Below are 21,627 nucleotides of genomic sequence, written 5' to 3'. Positions count from 1 at the left end.
GACACAACATCAGTTATTGGCTGCACTTTAAATACGTGTGAGCACCACGCTGACACCCAGCCTGAAAGTTAAATAGGCCCAAATTGATGGGGAAGGAACGAGGGGAGGGAAAGAAAGTCATCATCTCTGGGTCAGATGGGAAATTTAAATTGTTGTGCCGTCCACCTTCTGCTTCATCCACCGTGCGTGTGTGTGTGTGTGTGTGTGTGTGTGTGTGTGTGTGTGTGTGTGTGTGTGTGTGTGTGTGTGTGTGCATGAGACAGAGGAAGGTTTGTTTGTGCAGGTATTTTGTCTGGAGACCGGCTGCACTTTGCTCACACAGCAAAAGAAAAGAGTGTTCAGTTCATAATGAATCCAATTAGCAAACATAATAGTAACTGTTTACAGTATTCCTGGGGATTTCTCTTACATTTGGAGCCTTATTGACTTCCCAATTTAGCCAAACCTGGTGTTTGAACTTGTTTTCAGTCAAAATAAGGAGTTTCGCTGCAGCGTGACGTCAGGTTAATGTTGTTGGACGATAAATAAGAGTCACAGCAACGCGCTGACTCGGGCCTCCTGAGATCAGCGTGGAACATTCTCAGTGGACCACATTTCTGTTTACGCCTCCTGTTAGAGCGCTGATGGCTGCTACTTCAGTCAGCAGCCGCCGCCGCTACACGCACTAATGCTGCTGAATAAGATTAGAAGCAGCTCGCTCGCCTTCCGTCTCCACCTCTGACAAGAAGCGAATCAGCTGGCGAAACTTCAGAATGCTTTAGAATTCTAATCAGCATTGTGAAGTCCCATTTTCCAGCCAACACAGGCCGCCGCTGAGAACCCGCAATAATCCTCTGCACCGGTGGCTTTGCTGAAACGTCTTTATCCAGCGTTGTAAGTGCCCTGTAAGCAAAGGCGACACAGGATTACGTCCAAATGCAAGGTCTGTATTTACAAAAGAGCCAAGAGACAAAATGAGCATGAAAAACAATGACAATTTTATTCCCTAATTAGCTAATTAGCATTTTCTATGAGAAGGACAAACCTATGAAGCAGATCTGCTGTATAGAAGCTCCCCTCCTTCCACTTAATTGATCCCCAATTACCCATTCATTATTTGATTAGCTCGTTTAGCCTGCATGTCACTGGTTGGTAAGTGAGCGCAGTCAGTGAAAAGTTAGCACTAATTAAAGCACAGGACAGTCTCAGCAGCCTTGAAGAGGCCATTTACAGGCAGGGGAGAGCCATAGATATTCATGAGATTGTTTTAATTTGTAATAAAGACCTAAATTACTGCCAGTATTCAGAATATGAGCTGCTTTGTTGTAGCTACGTGGCGGAGACGTCTGGGCTTCTGCCAGCGGCTAGACGGGATGTTTCCATCTGCCTGTAACCACCATTACGCAAGAATAATGTGCTACTGGGTTCGTCATAATTAAAGTCTACAGAGATGCCAGATCCGTCATTTTCTAGAAGGTTATATTCCCATTTCTCCGCTTGCGTCGTGTACAAAGAGGAAGCGAACCCCCGCTGCTGGGAAAAACATGGAAAGGATCATTTAATGAGGCTGATCTCCAGCAAAATACCACGTTAGAGGTTGAAAAGCAATCAACTCCTGTTCCTTAGGAGATATGAATAAACACGGCTGACCTTTGACCTCTGACCTGGACACACAGAAAACCCAGACACGTGACCAGATTCTACCATTTATTACACATATTACATTCTTAAATAAAAATGCTCCACTTAACAGTTCTTGCATAGATATCTTACAATACCAATTTAGAAAAGAATTATGAAACAGACCAGTAACAAAAATAAATTTTCTTTGTCCTTAATAAAGAACATTACCATACTAACATCATATAATACAAATAATATTTTAAACACTTTGTACAGCAAAAAATTGTAAAGACAACTCAAAGTGGAAATAAAAAAGAACTCAGGTGACGGTGACGGGGGAGAGGGAGGCGGGTGTGAAGTGAAGGTTTATGGATCAAAGGTTGATATGAAAGGTGTCAGAGTTACAGAGCCCCTGGAGGACGAGCGGGAGGGATGCTGCCGTGGCGAGAACACGTGTGCTGTCTTCCTCGCTGCTGTCGTACGCGTCCATTCATCCCACAATATAAACTGATGATGGTTTGTTCACTCACAAGGTGGTTTTAAAGGTGCTGACACGCCAGCTTCCTCTCAGTGACACTGGATTGGTCCCTTTCCTAATATGTGGCAGGAGGATTGGTGAAAGTCAACCTGGACGCTACGGATTCATATTGGAGATTAAAGTTAGTGTTTTCCACAGGAGGGATAAATTTGCCGAACGCGTCATGAGATTTTGGCACCAATCTTCCTCCCACATACGAGGCCGACAGACATCCGGTACCTGAGCAGGTAAAGCGGGAGAGAGGAACGGACTGAAGCACAACAAACCCTGACCCAGGACGACGAGCCGGAGCAGTGAAGGGTTAGTGCTGGGAGCTCCCAGCATGCAACGCTCCGGGAAGGCGTCCCAGCAGGGGTTCTGTGGACTGCGTGCATTCCGGGCCCAGGAGGGCTCTGCTGGTCGTGGTTCCGAGAGGGTAGGACGGGGTGAGGGGTGAGACAGACACACACGGGGGGGTAAAGATCCGTGAATCTCGTATATACGGACACACCAAGCATGAACAAATACAGTAGATATAGACAGACACGCCTGGATGCCACCGGCGCCAAGACAACAGAGCCGGGTTCACGGTCGCAGGGAAATATCAGCTCAATTGCTCCTGGTGCCAACGAGCATCCGGGGCGTGTGACGAATGTTAAGTGGATATCTGAGTGCTCCAACAGACTATGCTAGCAGTGTGCGGACACGGAGAGTGCAATAGCTAAGTATGATAATGTAGTGCAATGTTTGCGAGAACTAAAGCAGGTCTATAGAAACGCTGAAATGGTGCCGTCGCCACATACAGTTAATGTCTGTAGTTGAGATCGTAGGCTATTTACAAAAGCTGCCAGAAGCGATGATCCTTCATGATGACGATCGGGTCTGGAGAACTGTGGATTCTCGTGGAAACGGGCCGCTGCCTTCACGCTGATGCAGGTGGTCCAAACCCACACACGGCGTCACAGCCATGATGTTTACGGCATAACTCGGGAACTTGGGGGATGGACCCATCCTGCATTTGGACCGCGCCGTCAGAGTCCACGCAGCGACGCTCGAGTCGCGCCTTCGCTCTAAACCCTGAAGCTGACGTCCACAGTCTCCAGCCCTCACTCTGAAACATGAGACGCAGTGCTGCTAAGAAGCTAATTTAAACTAAAGCTACTTCACTCCTGCTTAAGCTGCTAGCGCCACTATACCGGGCACCCTATGAGACCATGAGAACCTATTTTACATCTGTGAAGAATGAGCTCGGCTCCAGCTGAACGTAGACGAGAGACTGAGAATGACACAGAGCGTAAAGAGTGCGTAATTAAAATTTGATGGGGCGATCATGTAGGAAAAACAATCCCTCTCCTTCCACCTTCCACCCATTACTCCTCCTCTGCGTCTCCTCTGCTCGTTCCTCTACATCTACTACATTCACAGCAGTTAACTTGCAAATATGCAAATCTTTGGGCAAAAACGTATAAAGTGTGCATTCATCATTCCCGCAGCTGATGCGCATGGACGACCGCTGTGGACAGAGAGGGAGAGATGGGGCGAGCGTGGAGGGATGGGAGCGAGCAAGAATGGCACTTTAATTGTGGAGAATCGAGGGAGGGTCGGGGGAAATGGAGTGGATTAAATATCTGAAGGGACTTTGAAGATAAATGGTAATTTATTTTATCTGTATTCCATGAGATAAAATGCAAAAAGCTGATTTAATGATTCAGATACTGCGCGGATAAAATATTTTAAAAACCCTCTTTCCTTTAAAGTTTCGCTTTTCCATTAAATATCTGCCTGAATCCTCTGTTTGTTCTACATCAGATCTGCTGGGTAGAATCAGTCCGGCTCAGGGTCCCTGTTGGTTTTTTTATTTATTTTTTCTGCAGACCTCTCTCTCTCATTAGCCGTCCGGGCAACGGCAGACGAGAGCTAATGCTAATCAGAGCCGCGAGACGGCAGCCAGTCAGCCTGAAGGAGCGCGAGAGACGAGAGACGACCCGGAGCAGCGCCGCGACAGCAGAACCTGCTCCGACTCACATGAAGGGACCCGAATGTGGAATCTGATGACACTACGAAGTCCCTCCGACGTCAGGAGGAATCTTAATTAAGGACGAGAGCGCGATGGGCATTTACACTCGAAAATGGTGCATTAAATCTTTATCACTCATCGTTATTTATCTGTTCTTCACAAGCAGATTCATTTTAAATCACCGCCGTCGCTGACGCTCCCTCTCTTTCAGGCTTTTGTAAATTGGGTCCCCTCGGGTGTTGGCAATTTGGAAAATGACTCCAGTAATACAAAGTAATGGGACCGATGCAAATGTGCTGCTGATTTTGCGTTTGACTTGTAAAACTGCAAAAATTTTGACTCCCATGTGGATGTTTTTTAGTTTTTTTATGCATTTTTCAGCATTTTCTAAGGAATTATTTAGATAATCTTAATAAAAACGGACGACGTTCCGATTTAAAAAACAGAGTTTGGCTGTGAACGGCACGACACGAGCGAACGACTCTTCCATTACTGGTGTGAATGCATGAATGAATGAATGAAGGGTACAAAACCAAACCTAGTCTACAGCCATTGCTTATAGTAAAAACATTTTCCAATAGCAAATGTACCAACATTTCTCTCACGTTTTCAGCATTTAAAAAACTGGTCGCAACCACTTTTGCTGAATCAGCGCTTTCCTCACAGTATGCTTAACGGGACACATGCACACACAAATACACAGTCATGCCATCAAAAGCCTCACAAAAGTGCTACGATCCCCATCCCTCAATGATTGTACGTCCTGTATCGGAGGGCTCCTTGCATGTCTGAACATTTTGGCATGACTTAGAATCATCCGAGCTGAAGAAAAGAACCATCAATACAGCGGTTGAAACAGAAAACGGTAACAAGATAAATGATATCAAAAGTGAAACACTGGATCCAGCTCCAACGTGGGTTTGCTGCATGTCATATTTAGCAGAAAGACAGAGTTAGTGTAGTAGAGAAAGCTGCCGCTGGATACTGAGGCCTCATATGGAGGCGGTCTCCCGCTGATCTCCCCCGACCGGGGAGACTCTGCCTGTGGCTAAAGGGCAGTTCCATGCTGGAGGTTTTTGGTATCGATTGTTCGAAGCTGCACCATAAACCCCCTGAAGGGGATTGTTTTCACTGTTTCACCTAATGAAGGCTGGCAAGGCCGACTGGCACGATGACTGGGCACGCTGGGATGTGAGGAAGCCCCGCCAGCTCCCGGAGCCCTCGCCCAGCTGCACCAGTGGAGGAGCAGCGAGCGAGCGAGCGAGCGCCCCGGGGCGGATAGGTGGTGGTGGTGGTGGTGGTGGTGGGCGGATGGAGCGGCCATGGTGGAGCGCCCCTGGATGCAAGCAGCGTTTACATGTTCTGCAGCCACGGAAGCGGGCGCTGTGGACGAGCACTGGCACCAGTTTGCACCTCTCAAGTAATGTTTCCGCTTTCCATTGGACATTTTAGGTCACGGGAATAAACACGAAAGCTGCAGTCAGTGGAAATGTGCGACCAAACCGGGAGATATTGCCTGTAAAATCTCTTTTTTAAAGGATCCCACTTGGTTTTTTTCGTTCCTCGGCGTTGGGATTCATCCTAAATTCCCTGTTAACAGAGGAAGAATCTGCCTCCACACTTGCTAAACTACCTGCTGCACATTTGGATAAAAAAAAAAAACAGCGGCTCAGTCGCAACCAGAGCGTCTGAAGAACGAAGCGCTGATTAAATGAGAGGCACAAACTGTAGTGAGGGATATGTGGGCGATTGTTGGAACTGAGAACAAGCTGATTTCTCACTTCAAAGGATTTGGAATCATTTGTTACCTCCAGCCGAGAGCTACGATACTCTTCTACTAAACAACAGTTGCTAAATTCCTACTGTGAAAAAAGATTTGGGAGCAGAACATATAATTCCAGGAAGAGTGTGAGTGTGTGTGTGTGTGTGTTTGTGTGTGTGTGTGTGTGTGTGTGTGTGTGTTTGCAATTAAGCCTGCCATGCAGTGTTTTCCAACTCTGTTCATTAGTTTAATAATTATTTTCCTAAATCTTATTAGTCTTATCTGAAGAAGAGCCGTGAGCGAAGGAACTGCAGTGTGTGTGTGTGTGTGTGTGTGTGTGTGTGTGTGTGTGTGTGTGTGTGTGTGTGTGTGTGTGTGCTTGGTCTGTATGCGATGTGTAGAGCGAGACAGCTTTTGTTTTTCTGTTGCATTTTTCAAGTCTTTTTATGATTTTTTTCTTTGCGTCCTTTTTCTTTTCCGTATTTTTTCTCGTAGAAAAAAACAAAAACAAAAAACAGAAGCACAGATAACATTGAAAAAAGTCAGTGCGGTCAATGGATACGAAAAAAAACAGGCAAGTTGGACCGGCACCGCCGCGCGGAGGTCGCCTGGCGCCTCGAGTCCCACGTGAATGGTCAAAAAGCAGCTCCTGCTGCTCCTCCGCCCGTGGCGCTGCCAGCGAGCTGCGACCCGGGTCCAACAGGAAACCGGGCCAACGCGGGTCCGCCTCCTCGGCCCGGCGCTGGTGGCGAGTCCACGAGGGTCGGGACGCGGTTCCGTTCTGCAGCTGGAGCAGATCGCAGGGCAGAGAAAGCAGCACAGAACAAAGACCCCTCCGCTCTCTGCTTTTATTTTAGTCCAGAAAAATACAAATCCCTTCTCTGAGAGTTGGTGTGATTTTGTTTTTTGTTCATCCACTGGTTGCTCACAGACCGTAGAGCAGAGTCAGTGCACATGGGGATTAAAAGACCAACTACACGCTCGCTCTCATCCCACACATTCTGTCGAAGTCATCTTAGATTTTCAGTCTCTCTCCGTTTACACAACTCAGCGAATCTTAAGACATTTCCTCCAAGAGAGAAAAGAACAAAGTGTCATTCTTTGTAACAACAATAAGAAGAATTAGCGTCCTCTAAAGTACAAAAAAAGGAAGAAAGTGTCGCTGCGCGTTTCTGTCCGATGGCCTGCGGAGGCGACAGGCGTCTCTGTGAAGGTGAGATATGCAAACACCCAGTGAAGGAGAGGCTGAGAGCGGCAGCGGCGCCGCCGCCGAGGCCCCGGGTTCGATTGTCGGCCGCGCCGGGAGCCAACGGGAGCCGTCTGCTGCAGACGTGGCCTTGTTGCTGCGTCCACGGCGCTGCTTCTGTCCTGTGGCCCTACGCATATTTCAAAGTCTCCGCGCCCAAAGTGACCTCGGGTTTTTAAAGCACTCAATACAAAGACAGAGGGGGGAAAAAAAGGCGGTGTCACATTTGATGGTGTGAGTGGAGTTCGCGTGGGCTCGGCCGCGTCCAGGCCTCACCAGCACGACGCCCTCACACGTCATGTGGACCGTTCACTATTGCGCGTATTGTGTGTGAGTGTGTAACTTAAAAGAAAAGCAAGGATCTAGCTACTCCTCGTCTCCGGTCCCGGTGTCCGGTGGGACCGGTCGGCTCGGCCTCAGGTGGATGTGCTGCTCCGCAGGCGTCGCCGCCGCCGACCGGGCGCTTCCAGGCTCCACTGCCCGTCCCGCTCCCCCCCCTCCTCCTCCTCCTCCTCCTCCTCCTCCTCATGCGTCTTCCTCTCTCCCGCTCCCTTTTCCTTCGTGCCCTCAGATGTGTCTCTTCATGTGCAGGGCCAGGTGGTCCGACCGGGAGAAACACCTGCAGGGAGCGACAGAGCGAGCGCGTCAGGAATATTCCACGCACACACTTCAGACTTTCATTAATCAACTTAAAAAAAAAAAAAAAAACTACATGTGTAAAACACTTGCTTTGACAAGTGGCCCCACAGGCTCCGTACACTGGCTGCAGACCACCTGGAATCCCCACTGGCTCCCTGTATTTCCTGGGAACTCTCTATAATCCCACGCTCCTTGAACTACCCGCTGGCACTGCCGCAGACGACCTGCGCTGACAGACCCAGTGAACTACTCAGCGGATGCTACGCTAGTGAAAACCCGAGGCACCGTCTCCTTCCATACAACCAAAGCACAGCAGCACAAAGATGTTTCATTAGGGAAAGTAACTGCAGCGTGTTATGTAACCTGTGAGGTGTTGTAACACCAACACTGGCCACTAGTCCTTGAAGGCCACGCAGTCCAATGGTGGAGTAAATCCCTGTGACGTATCAGTACAACATAAAGTTTAACGGCTCAACAGACAGTTAGTGGGACAGAGAGGAACTGGGGCTTTGTCACAGACGTAAAGACGGACAAATACGACTCCAAAACCTCCATTAATCACAGACCCCCCCCCTCCGCTCACAGTAAAATACTATTGTAGGAACTAATTAGATATGCATTGTGAATGTGGACACTAATGCAGACGGGCTGGCGGCGCCCATTCAACCCAACGCTGGCTGCACCTGGTGCAGAGAAGCAGGAAACCAGGTGTTGGTGATGTGCGAGGTTCACAGCGTATTTTACATTATTATTAATTAATTAAATAATTAATATTAAGCCATTAAAGATGAATGTGCACAATGAAATGAATCACGAGCCTGTGACTAAAGGACAGACAAAACTAAATGTGGGAGAGAATAATAAGACAAATTAAAAATTCAATTTGCCAGAGGCTTTATTCATTATTAATTAGTCAAGGCTACCCTTTGTGTGTTTCAGCCTGTTGTTCCAGCCAGATACATGCCGGCAGCTGGAAACACTGGCACTTGGTGGAAAGTTTGATTTGTTGAAGCTGCGCTTCCATCATTCCTGTGCAAACGCTGTGGTGGAAGCGGATCCGCTCCAGATGAGCCACATGTGACATGGTCGCGTGAAACTCACAGATGCAGAACAGAAGTTGTCATGATAGGGATGATCAGTCTCTCTACGCACGTGTCGGTTTCTACGGCAACCCTAACTACCGTGTGACAGCCAATCAGGGCCGTGGGTGTGCGTCGTCCATCACAGACGGTCCAGACAGGGCCGTGACAGGACGGAGCAGCCTCACTGTGGGCCGCTGCTTGAAGCAGGTTTGTCAGCAGCATCGTGAGCCTGCTGTGAGGCTAGTGATGAACGCATGAACGGATGAACTGATGAACTGATGTCTCGCCTCCTACAGACGCTCCAGAGTTTCCCCTCGACCCTCAGTCGTCCACGAGCCACCTACTGCACACCTTCACCGGCGTGTGTGTGTGTGTGTGTGTCTGTGTGTGTGTGTGCGCGTGTGTGTGTGTGTGTGCGTGCGTGTGGCTGGACAGATGGCCACGCCACTGCTGTGTCACTGTCGGGGGGCGGAGCAGGCCAGACCAGCTGGTACCCCTCCTCACACACACTCTGCATCAACTCTCCCTGCTCCTCCTCACTTATTTTGGTCTCCTCCTCCTTTTTCCTTCTCCATGGAAACATCAGGGGGTCCCCGCTTGATTAGGCAGGATTAATGACAGACTGGTGTGTGTGTGTGTGTGTTTGTGTGCGTGTGTTTGTGTGCGTGTGTTTGTGTGCGTGTGTGTGTGTGTGTGTGTGTTTCCCCAGGAGAAATTGTGTCAGATTGAACAGTCTATCTAATGTTAACCTCTCCGTGGCTGCCATTTTACGCTATTGTCATGTTAATCTCAGCTGAGCTCCACCCACCACAGATGTGTGTGTGTTTGTGTGTGTATGTGTGTGTGTACTGTACAGACAGAACTTCATCCCTACTATGTTAAGCGTGGCCATCCGAAGCCTTAAAGGGAAGTCTATGATCCTCCAAAGTCTGTGTGGCTGCAATTTCCATGTGTGTAAAGAAACCAGCTGTTAAAAAGCTCATCTGCACAAACCTGTGTCACCAACGCGCACAAACACAGAGGTAGCACGACCAATCGAATCTATTCATGTGGAGCCGGGACGTGACGCGTTCTTAACTCTGACTGATCACCGCTTGTTTAACGGCGGCTCGTCCCCCGTGGAGACGATTCAGCCGGAGTTTCATGCCCGTTCAAGGCATGAAGAGCTCCCGCCGTCAGCGCCACCACAGAAGAAGAACCGGCGTCACCTCGGACCCCCGACAGACGCACAGCCTCAGCTGTGACGCAGCTCGGGCCCGTGTCTGGACGCGTGGCCGCCTATAGGACCGGCTGTGTGTGCGTGTGTGTGCGCTGCGTCCCTTGGCTGTGTGTGTGTGTGTGTGTGTGTGTGTGTGTGTGTGTGTGCGTGCAGCATTAAGGAGCTAATACAGTCCCAAACCTCAGCCAGGATTAGAAGCTTCCAGCAGGTTTCTGGAGGGTTTTATGCCTAAAACCCAAACTAGAGGGAACCAACAACAGCCAATTACACTGTCTCTGGGGCGAAGGCTTGAGTCTGTGTTTCATCAGAAAGGTGCAGGCGCACGCACGCACGCACACACACACACACTGTGAGTATATGTTAAAACAGAGCTGGCATCTGGTGCCACTCAATTAGCTGTGACCAGTCTGCCAGTAGCCAGAATCCATTTGACTGCCAACGCAGGGGCATGAGTAAGCACCACACACACACACACACACACACACACACACACACACACACACACACACACACACACACACACACACACACACACACACACACACACACAGCGTGACTCTCAAACACAAACACGTCTCCGGCTGCTGACGCTCGACGCCTTTCCACCTTTGTTTCTTCGCTGAGGTCAAACTGCGTCAGACACGAGTCGTCACAAACACTCTGATGCAGCGCGTGAGTCAAATCCTCCTTCAGGACGCAGACAACACGGACGTCAACACTCTGGTCCACTCCTGAACACAGCTGCTGCTGTGAGCCCATTAGGGATGAATTTAATGTTGCTGGAGTTCGAGAACTCACCTGGACGCACGCTCAGAAAACCTAAAAAACTTAGCTTTGACTCAGAATCTGTGCTGTGACTCCGGCTGATTACTGCGGCGCGGCTCCGTGAGCGACGCAAGGTCGAGGCTGGTATAAAATGTTTTATTTACCGCTGGTGATGCGCTGCAGTCGCAAACAATGCACAGGAGCTATTTTTGTGAATAAAGGATTCTGTTGGCGCCGAGCGCTTCCATCACTCATGCATAAAACTCATAAAACCCGCCAGGCAGCGGCGAACGAGCTGCCGGCCTCAGCACTGGACCCGGGTCCGCTGGAACCCTCGGAACCCTCAGAACATGGATGCGTTTAAACACTCGCTCACGTAAATGCTAGTTAGGCTGGAAACATGGCCGGCCGTTTCTTTGCTGTCGATGAATGAACCCCACCTCGTCTCACACCCAGCGAGAGCGCTGGGCGTCACATTCCCACGCTGTTCAACCCACTCCTGCTCAAACGTTCACAGGTCACAGGCCACAGAACGTGCTGTTACAAAATGGTTGGAATTGTTGGGAGGTTTTTCTATTTTCCTCAGTTTTGTATCATTATAAATCTCAGAATTTTGTACTGTTGCTTGAACAAAACTAGGAATTTGAAGCGTGTGGAAAAATCCAATTAAACTTGGTTGAAGTAGCGTTTCTGCGTTAATGACTTCATGCTTGGACATGTTTGAGTTCGCTCCTACAAGGCCAGGCTTAATAGTGTTTGTGATGGCTCACAGTCAGGAGGCAGCTAGAAACAGAAGCACGGGCCAGTGTGTGTGTGTGTGTGTGTGTGTGTGTGTGTGTGTGTGTGTGTGTGTGTGTGTGTGTGTGTGTGTGTGTGTGTGTTTACCTGTCGCAGTGGTTGCACTTGAATGGCTTGGCTCCAGTGTGTTTGCGGTAATGTCGTGTCAACTCGTCACTGCGGGCAAAGCGCCATTCGCAGCCCTCCCATGAGCACTTATAGGGCTTCTCACCTGAGAGAGCGAGAGAGAGAGAGAGAGAGAGAGAGAGAGGTGTCACAGTTTATTATAATTTCTACATCTAATTTCCTGTGTCCAAACTACAGCTGTTCGCTAATATGCAGGTTACCACCCCTGGCACACAGACACACACACACACACCGCCTAGGGGCCATGCAGGCAGACCAGCTTTAACACAACAGCCATTTCAATGAGCCAATACACTCAATTAGTCCTAAATGAAATCTTTCAGCACTGCGGCGTGTTAATTCATAATTCCAAATTCACCCTGAAATGAATCTCATTGTGAATCTCTCTCTCTCTCTCTCTCACACACACACACACACACACACACACACACACACACACACACACACACACACACACACACACACACACACACACACACACACACACCCCGAGGTGGTGGGATCTGAAATGTAAATGAAGTTTCATCCCCCGGTTCACCAGATGGGAGAAAAGATGCTCTATTGTTCTCAACCTGTAGTTATCTCCCCGCGATAAAAAGCCTTCCAGCTGTGTGTGTGCAGCGTGCAGGAGAGTCTGCCTTCACATGGGACCGTGTGACGTCTGTACAGTAAGCGCTCGTCTGTGTGCGTCTCGCTGAGCATAAACAGCGGCGCCGATATTAAAAACCTGCAGCAGTGCAGCGTTTTGCAGGTGTAAACAAAGACCAATCACTCATGTAAAGACACTCAATAAATACAGTCACATTGATTCGCAACACCGGGTTTGGTTGACTTCACACTGCTCGCATTGTATTGTGCATGCACACACACACGCCGCCGCGTCTCCGCTGTGTGCTGCAGACAAACAGCCTTTTAGTGAATTCAACCCCCTGCTGCTCCGGGTGCTTTCACAGGAAACCTGACAAAGTTTCGTCTCTGACAGGCCTTTGTGTGCGTGTGATGTTATTTTGGGAAGCGCGCTTTGTTCACGTGAGCGCGACACTGGAGGAGGTTGGTTCGGGCCTTGCAGATGGGCGGCGGCGCTTTTTGGTTCAAGAGATTTAAATATCCAGGCGTCCAAACAAACGCTTCATCCACCGCACACAGTTAAGTGGTCAGACCTAATTGGAGACCTCTCCCCCGTGTCCCTCAGTGTCATCAGCGCGCGAGATCGGGTGGGTGGGAGCCATAATTGGGCTGTTAATGACTCTTAATGGGGAGTTATACACCAGCTTACAGTCAGTTAGCCAGATGTCCCAGCAGCCCCTCCACTCCCATCCCAGCACACACCAATCTCCGTAAAGAGACAAACACGCTCGTCCACAGCTAAAGTGGAGCCAACGAGGAAACAACACTTTCACAACACGCTGGGAAGCAAACAGGAAGCGGCGGAGGAGGCCGGTGGCCGGCGCGCGCCGACCGTGGGCACCTGCAGCTCCTGCGCAGCCCTTTATCTGCAGATGCAGCCCGTGTTTTGATGTGCATTGAGAGGCCGCTGCCTGTGCCGCAGGGCTCCTGGTAACAGTCCCCGCCGCCAATCAGCCGCGGTTCTACGCGTTAGATTTGCCTTTTTGAACTTTAATTGCTTTAATTCACCGTGTTGAACCATCGCGCCAGACAAAAAACCCCAGCACCTTGTGAAGGCACTTCACAAGGACTGAAGTAATATGTGAAGTGCAGAGCAGCTCCGAGAGGCCGGTGATGCAACGGCGAGTAAAGGATGATGTGCTTCGGGGAGACGCGCCGTGAAGGATGCCCCCTTCCTGCCGAGCCCCTCCCTCCGCCGGGTTCCTGGGCCTCTTTGATTGGTGTCATCTTTTATCCACAGACACAAGATGACTGCAGGGTAACGCACTTGTCCTCAACACTAAATGAATTCCAGATCACAAGCTGTGCTCCACCGGATTTGTATATTCAAATATTCCATTCAAATCTTGTGCAAGTCGGTTGCCGATTTCCAAAGCATGGATTTAGGTTCGGTTCCCGTCTGAGCACTGTGCATTTTTGGAGACAGGCTTTCCTCATGTCACCATGTCCACGTTTTATCTGTTAGTAGACTCCATCGTGCATTGAATATTAGTACAGTAACAGTATAGTACAACAAATTGTGCTTCTTCCCTTCATCATTAAACACACTGAAATCATGAGATCATGAATAACATTCCATTTCTTTACAGCAGCCTCCTCATTGCTGGGAGGCAGGGTCTCAACCAGTCTGGCCACAGTCACACAAGCTCACACCAGTTTAGGATTAACTGCATGTCTGGACACGTGGCCGGACCCCGGTCCTTCAGCGGCGCCAGCCACTGCGCCCCACGCTCCCACCAGCAAATCCAGAAACTCAATATGGATGGTGGATCGTCGCTTCCAATGTTTGGAATGAAAGAGCAGCAAGAAATCAAAGTGTCTGGCTCCGCTGCATGTTTTATGACCTGTCCGCTCTCCAACAGTATCTTAGAGGCACAGAGCTACACGTGGGGTTCACCTTCTCAGCACCGGCAGGCTGTGAAAGCCTAATGGCTTGTTGCAAGGTTGGGACCTTTACTGCCAGTTCGCCGCAGTGATGAGATTTCATATCGGCCCATGATAATGAGGAGAAGGTGGGCAGCTCGTTCCTGCAGGGCAGGCGGCCGCGCATGTTGAGAACAACGTTCCGAAGTGATGATGCAACAATTCAGAGGAGATTGACAGGAATCCTGGGGGAGAAGCAGAACAAGCTGGAGGGACTTCACCTGCCAGCAGGCGTTGGATCCCCCACCAGGAGATTAAGGAACCTGCTGGTGAGAAGTCCCACGGGTCGACATCAACTGATAACATTGACTGCAGTTCACCAGATGAACCGCTTAAGAATAAAAATATTAATTATTACACGTTGAGGAAAAAAAGGGGCTTCAGTCCCAATAACAGAGCTGATTATATGGATAAGCTGAAGATTTTGCAGCATGTGGGAGCCTGTTAGAGTCTAAAGTCATCCACGTTCTTCTTCAGGGCTGAAGGCTGTACATGCCAGTCCTCCCACTCACTCCAGCGAGTCCTTCTCATGCAGGACTGAACCGAGCGCAAAGGCTTTTTAAGCTACAATAGCGAGCCACTTTACAGCTTGCTGGAGAAACGCTACACTCTCAACAGTCATGTGTCTGTGTGATGTGGGGTATGAGCGGGGGCCGCAGGTGCCAGACAGGCGGCCGTTTCACACCCGTCTCCAGTAATTGGCCAGAGCGCCCCATCTTTCTTCAATAGCGCCCCCCTTAAACCCACACAAATGCACACACAGTTGGAGGAATGAAGCAAGGCCAGCTCGGTCCTGACGCCACAGCTACCATGACGCCAGCCAATTATAGCACGGCGAGGCAAGGATGCATGATAAAGTCACCTAGCAACTGAGAGAAAGGGAGAGGGAGGTGGGTGCGTGGGGGGGAGGCGGGTGTGAGAGAGAGGAAGGGAGAGAATGAGAGAGAGAGAGAATGAGAGCGAGAGAGAGAGAGAGAAAGAGAGAGAGAGAGAGAGAGAGAGAGAGAGAGATTAACAGGCATGGACAATCCACCAGCCACCAACCAATTATGGAAGAGTGTGATGCAGTTGCTTGGCAACCCAAAGTGAATGAGAGAGAGAGTAAAGAGGAAGACAGAGCGAGAGAGAGAGATGGAGAGAGGGCAGGTTGGAGCTTGTGGGTGCAGAGGAGTATAGAGGTACATGTGTATATGGATTTTGGGGTTAACAACCATGTCAGTGGTTTCACCCGTGTTCTACATGCGCGCATCAACCACGGCCACTTCCCCAAATTCGGCCTGATTAAGTTGCTGCACGGCAGCTACCGCAGGGAACACGAGGCCGGCGTCCGCGGTTGTCAAATCCACATTGTTGTATCACACCTCAGGTGACGTTCGCACAAAAGAGCCAAAGCCTGTTGCGGAGCTCAAATCGTCAGACTCGCAAAGTTTCACCGGCGTGAAACGCAGGAACGGAGGGAAGACATAGATCAAAAAAGCAGAAACAGATGATGTATGCGTGTAATGAACGTGATCCGTGTTCAGGAGGGGGCTCCTCAGCAAGATATGATGGAGGAGAGTTATGGGGCTGCAAAATGGATCAAAATTAATCTACCAGGACTCGCAAACATGTCACCGAGCGCCGTCATCTGTCAGAGATTATCTGCTGCCGGAACGGTGACACGGTGCTTCTCCAACGCTCCGCGTTGGGAACCTGCAGCCGGCGCCGCTCCGGCCGCGTTCATCGCTGTCCCTCCGCTTCCTCCTCTGCGCTCGGACGCCGCCGCAATGGAGGCGCGTCGTCATCTGACAGCAGCTTAGCGCGTTCCTCCCAAGCCTTGGAAGAACAAGGCGCCCACACACGTAGTTTGACTTTCATGCGACAAACGCCTCCAGACGCCGCTCCGAGAGGCGCGGCTGCAGCGACTGTAGCCTCCATCGCCTGTGCTTCAGTTCATCCCGTCGGACGGCAGCTCCGGTAACAGCAATCACGCATGTATTAGAAATGCAGGAGAAGCTGCCGACTGAGCGGCGCTGCCTCGGTCCTTGAGAGATTTACTGAATTAATTTGTGTATCTATTAAAGTTACAACTCATCCCTAATTGAACATTTTCATATTAGAAAACCAATCTTGACTTCACATCTCGGCTGCAGCTCAGGGAAATAGTTTGATCAAGGCAACGTGGAGAGCGGTGCGTGTGTGACAGGCCTCGCTGGAACCGGGCCTCTCGCGGCCTCTGGTGAGCGTCATGTGACAATAAGTGTATTGATGATGATGTGCGGGCTTTCAGCAGCTGCTCCTCCCTGCAGCAGCGCCGCTATGTTAATCCCTCCCTACATGTATGTTCAATGATTTATGGTCATAATAACCCAAAAAGAGGATTAGGCTAATTAAACCACAGCGCTGCACTTGTAATGAACACATTGGGAGGGAATACGCCGCCCTCCGCGTTTACAGCTCACACACAAACATGCACACAGTAAAGAGGCCGCCGTGTCTTCGGGGGATGGTTTTTACCCCCCCCCCTCAATAAATGAATCTTGGTTTAAAAGCTCGCCACTCGTTAGCGTGACTGGGCCGGAGCATCATCACAACGGCGCCTGTCATGCATCCAGGAGGCTAGCTGTGCTGGATTAGCCATAATACAGTCCCCCCGGCTCCACTAGGTGCTGCGCGATGGTCGTCGGGATCATATAAGCCTGAACCACGCTGGATTAATGATGCCAAGGCTGGCGGCATTAATGCGGCGGGTCTGCAGGGTGTGCGCCGTAATCCCGAGGAAAGTGCTAACAGTGGAAGACGACGACTGCGGGCCACGAATCGCTCCACATACTGTAAACGATGCTAAATGTGGTTGAAGTGAGAGCTGAATAATTCTAGCTTCAGGTGGTACACGTCTGCAGAGGCCGCGCGCTGCAGATAAGTGATGGATCCGGCCCGGGTTGCAGGCTGAGGGATGTCCGCTCCTGCAGGCACTTCAGCCGCAACACAGATGAATGGATGTCTGAGAACGTACAAATCTGTCGCACGCTGTCACTCCACGGTAGCGAGGCAAATCAAAACAGGCTCCCATGCAATTCATAACAGCTATGTGGGTTGTGGTGTTTTGAATCTGGGGATTCTAAATATGAATGAGTAGTTGGGACCTTCAGCCTCTGCGACAGAACTCCGTAAACGGCTCCTCATCAACCACACCTCAGGCCAATTAAGGCTGTTTAGCGTGACCCGTTTAGCGCGAGCTGCCTGCTGAACGCGGCGCTGGTCTCTGTGCCGGCGCCGCAGGAGCCCAGAGCTGCTGGACGCATTAGCCCGGCGCGCGTTCCGGCTGAGGGTCAGCGACAGGGCAGCCGCAGTTAGCGGCTGGAGCCGCGCGTCGGAGCCGCTCGGACACGGCTGAATTCGCCAAGTCGTTTACTGCTAATCCATCAATCATGGAGCAATTACTGAGGCAGGGCCTTTTGGCACCAAGCTGGTATCAGGAGGAAATTAATAAATCTACACCCTCATCTAAAAAGCAGAGGAAGGCGGCGAGAGGCTCTTATCCGTTTTAGGGCTTCTGTGCAGATTCCACCAGAAGCACATTTTAATTTCGGTCCATCTGTGTGGTTTCGCTCCAGCCTTTGCTCCATATTTAAGCACATTGCTGCGCCTCCCTGCAGATCCTGTCGGACCTTTGCTGCAGGGTAAATGCTTCCCGTCTGGTCGTCGGCGCCAACAGCCCGGTCGAGGTCCCGGGCCCGGCTCCGCCGCCCAGACGTTTAGAGGCCTGTGCGAATGTGCTTCTCCTGCACGATTTCAAACCAGCAGTTTGCGAGCGGTGATTAAAGATAAATCACAAACAAGTTGCAAAGGGCCATTAAAGCTGAAAGGGGTTGAAGCCGTGTGTCTGCGAGGCGTGAGGCTCACCTGTGTGGGTCCTCTGATGCGCCTTCAGATGGGAGCTCTTGGTGTAAACCTTCCTGCAGCCGTTGAACTGGCACCGGTGGACTCTCTTCTTGTTCTCGGGCACGTCTCCCCCCAGGCTCCCCCCCTCCCCCCTGCTCGCTGTCGCTGAGGGCCGCCCCCCGGCCCGGCGGCGACGGCAGGGCCCGCGCCGCCACCAGCTTGGCCGCCCCCAGCCCCACCTTCTTGGCCACCAGTTTGAGCGTTAGCGTGCCGTCGGCTGCGGCGGTGAGCGTCTGCGTGGGTTTGATGAGGTGGCGGCCGAGCTCCGGGGACGACGGCGGGGTGAGGGACGTGACGGCGGCGCTGAGCTGCGCCGCGCTGACGCCCAGGACCTGCTCCTTGGACGGGACGGTTTGGGCCGCGGCTTCGGCCTGGGTCCTGCTGGGCTGGGGCACGTGCAGGACCTTGGCCTGGACCTTGGGCAGCGCCACCAGTAGCGGCGGCGGACTGGGCTGGTCGGGGAGGCTGGGGAGGAGGGGGTCCATCAGGTCCTCGTCGCTGTCGGCGCCCTGCATGAACGCCGGCGTTAGGAGACAGTCCAGCTCCTCATCGAACAGCTCCGACAGCCGCTTGGGCTCCGTTTGCAGATACCGCTCCAACTCTAGACACGTCTGGACAGAAAGAGAAGACAGACAGGCTCAGAATAAATGAACATCTGGGCGCGTTTCAATCTCGCAGACCCGCTATACGAGCTTATGGAGAGCTTATGCTTAAGGAGACGCAGGTAAAACACACACACACGAACGGGAACATCTGCGTCCACGTCTCAGACTCCGTGTTTACTCGTCTAGTTAAATTCAGCTTTATATTTCTGTGCAGCTGTTGACCATGACACCTGGCACTCTGCAGTCCTGAGAGAGCCGGGATTTACTCCTGATTGATTGCCGTTGCCTGGTCAAGCTCTCCAGAGCCCTGAACTGTGGACACCTCACTGGTTTCCCTCCGCTCACCCAAAGCAAGCAGCCATGGAACTCAAATCACAAGACAGAGGAAGGAAGGAAGGAAGGAAGGAAGGAAGGAAGGAAGGAAGGAAGGAAGGAAGGAAGGAAGGAAGGAAGGAAGGAAGGAAGCAAAAGTTAAACAAGGAAACAAACGGAGCAAGGGAGAAGAGGGAGCAATAAGGCAAAAGAAGCCGCTATCTTGTTTATTCACCCGTTATCTAGAGATAACAGCAGACATCTGTGCTTACACTCCAACAACAACACAGCTCCAGATTTTGGCAGAGCCGCAGCATCGCCACAGTTGCTGCTCCGCCGGCCCTCAGCCGTCCGGGGCACCTGCCTCCGTCTCTCAGCGGATTCGCGCCAGAAACCTGTTGACCGCTAACCTACTTTCGAACCTCAAAGCTCCTCTCAAACTTATGTTTCCTCCAGCTCCCGCCTTCTCCCACTCGGAGTCTGTGCCGCACATTCTACATGGAAATCGTTTATGCTGCTGCTGCGGCTTTGATCTTTCCCACCTGCAACACAGGCCTCGTCACACGGGCAGAAAAAGATGCTGTAGATGGTTATAATGATGAAAGCACCAAACCGTATTATGTTATGAAGTTGGCTGAAGAGTGCATGTGACCATTTAAGTAGATTTACAGCACAAAGATGCAAACCAGATATGACACAACATCAGATCTTAACACGACTCTGCTGCAAACTCGGCATCGAACCATCAAACCTGCAATTAGTGAGCAACACCTCGAAAACCTGTTGAGTCAATGCTAAACATTAAATCAGAGCAAAAACTGTGTCAAGTTCAATCGTTCCAATAAGTAAAGGAAGCTACGTTCACTGATCTGAGGTCAGTGTTCGGCCTCTGGCAGCCGACTGTATCGGCCGACGCTCGGGTTCTTTCCACCTCTGTCACCGTTAATAACCTGCAGCTGCTCGATTCGGCCCATTCAGACGGAGTGAGCGGCGCTGGAGCCTCCGTCCGGAAACAGACGACAACCGAACACGTTCAGTCTGAACATCTGTTGAGTGGCGATAAGCTCAACAACCCCCCCCCCCCCCCCCCCCCCCCCCCTTTTCCCCTCTCTTCCTTCTTCCCTTTAAAAGAATAGCATTCTTCCTAAGGATGCTCATTTGCATATGAATATAAAGCAAAGATATTTCTCGGGAGGTTACGCTGCCTCATAAAGAAACTTGAAAATGATAAGCACGTATGTTAAAAGACAATGATAATGCGCAGTAACAATGGACTTCTGTAAAGCTGATACAGGAAAAGCTTTTGTTCAGATTGTTGCTGTCATTTGTCAGCATTTGTATCTTTTCAGTAATTGCACTGCGTAACACAATATCTAGTTAAGTACACTGAAGGGGGCTTTTTATATCTCTTTTGACTGCTAATGCATCTGGAAACCAATACTGGAGATTATCAAACAGCTATCAGGTTATCGGGATTGAGCCGCCTGCTTGGTTAGAGGAAAAATGAGGACATCAGTTGTTGACTGCTCCAGCGACGAGCGCCATCGACGGAGAATGGTCCACGTTAGCTGGATCTGTCTTTGTGTAATTCATGAATTCTGGCGTGAGCTCGTCATGGTTTTGGGTATTTGTCCCATCAATTACAATGATGAGGATGTAAACTCTGGGGCTTAATAAAGATAAATAAGACCTAGTCCTGTTTTGCTTTTTTACTGGTTGGTTATTGATCCTGGAAACACACAAACTACAGTAGTTATAGAGAAAAAAAGATTAATAGTTTAGATTTTATATTTCTGTAACACAACTCTCATTTCTGAGAAGACTGCACCATTGTTCTCACTTGGACTAGAAATCAAAGACAGAAAGGACTGTGTGTCAGGGACTCGACCGATGCTGAGGATTGTGGGAGAGGATAGCGAGAGCCCGGGGCTTTGGAAATGCACGGCCGTCAGTGAACGCACCGCCTCTGACATCACACACGTGACCTTCTACTAACCATGAATATCAGGTAACAATGACGTGTGTGTGTGCGTGTGTGTGTGTGTGTGTGTGTGTGTGTGTGTGTGGCTAATAGCTCAGACTGATAGCATGCGTAGCTGCTCAGTTCCACCATATGGAGAAAGGTCACATCGACAATCACAGAGTCTGCAACGCTGCTTTTGATTCTGTCATTAATACGTTGTGTGGCGTCTGTTAGAGGAACTTGTTGAATCATCGCTACAAACAACAACTCTACCTATGCTGATGTTACAAAGCTGTGAATTTAACCATATCAGGGCCAAAGGGACCAGAGGACCAAAGACCACTGTTTGTGTCTGGACGTCAAGGTCAAAGAAGGTCAACACCAAATGCAGCATCGCTGTGGAAGTGGAAGTGAGACTCAGCTGCAGCTTTTTGCAGAACTGCACCTGAAAGCTATGAATGTTTTCTCTGCGTTGCTTATTGTGTTTCATTAAATCGCTC

At 50.4% G+C, this 21,627-nt stretch overlaps 1 pseudogene; it reads right to left on the bottom strand.

Annotated features, from left to right (window-relative positions):
* Positions 1-1,673: 1,673 nt before the first annotated feature.
* On the bottom strand, positions 1,674-19,657 carry LOC114847003 (Krueppel-like factor 7; annotated as a pseudogene).
* Between the last annotated feature and the right edge of the window lie 1,970 nt (positions 19,658-21,627).

This window comes from Betta splendens, chromosome 21 (genome assembly GCF_900634795.4).
Source record: "Betta splendens chromosome 21, fBetSpl5.4, whole genome shotgun sequence".
In the NCBI taxonomy this organism is placed as follows: Eukaryota; Metazoa; Chordata; class Actinopteri; order Anabantiformes; family Osphronemidae; genus Betta; species Betta splendens.
The sequence above is the reverse complement of the archived record's forward strand: the minus strand, read 5'-3'. Positions and strand labels throughout refer to the sequence as shown.